Raw genomic sequence first — 816 nt, 5'->3', positions numbered from 1 at the left:
CTTGGCTTTCAACGAAAATTTCCAGACACTTGGATAGGAGAGCAAGTACATATAAATAGAAACCTCTTTCTCCTTAGGGGGAATTCTACTGCTAAGGGGGAGAAAAGATAATTGCCCTTCCCAACTGTTGCATATATTCAAAATGCACACTTAATGACTGTCCCAGTAAGTGTGGCTGTATAAGTGTGAATACCTGAGGCACAGCTACTGATATATGGCTCCGTTGTTGATGGTGGTGGGTTTTGCTGGTTTGTTTGTATGTTGATTGTGTTCACGAGAATTTTTTTTTTTTACAGCTACATTTAAACTGCCAGTCAGAAAATGTAAAACATTGTTATGTTTAGGTGGTGAGTGATTAAATTTTTTTTCTTCTCCCTATTTTTCTGTATTTTCATTAATGAGATATTTTAGTCCTTAGATTTAGAAATGTAAAGAATGTTCTGTGTGAGCAAATATCTGGGTGATCAATGAAAAACATGATTTTTAAAGTGTTTCCAGATACCTGCATGTTTTGAAATGTGAAAATGGAAGGGGGGTGAAAACAGCCTTATTAGCAGGAAATATGCTGCTCTGTGTGGTCTGGTTGCAGGTAGCACAGATGTCTGTGTGTCAGTCAAATCTCTGGACCTGCAGGGCACCAGCCAGCCAGTAGTGAAGCAAAAATTTCAGCTTGAGTGAAGCCATTATCAGTTCCTGTCAAACACAGGAGGGCAGAAAACTCACATGAGTGCAGGGCCTGACAGATGACAGTAACGAAGTAAGCAGGTGAGGTGGGGACAAAAATATTTCACTTTCCTCTCTACTACTAAAAAAAAA

Source organism: Delphinus delphis, chromosome 2 (assembly GCF_949987515.2).
Source record: "Delphinus delphis chromosome 2, mDelDel1.2, whole genome shotgun sequence".
Classification (NCBI taxonomy): domain Eukaryota; kingdom Metazoa; phylum Chordata; class Mammalia; order Artiodactyla; family Delphinidae; genus Delphinus; species Delphinus delphis.
The sequence above is the reverse complement of the archived record's forward strand: the minus strand, read 5'-3'. Positions refer to the sequence as shown.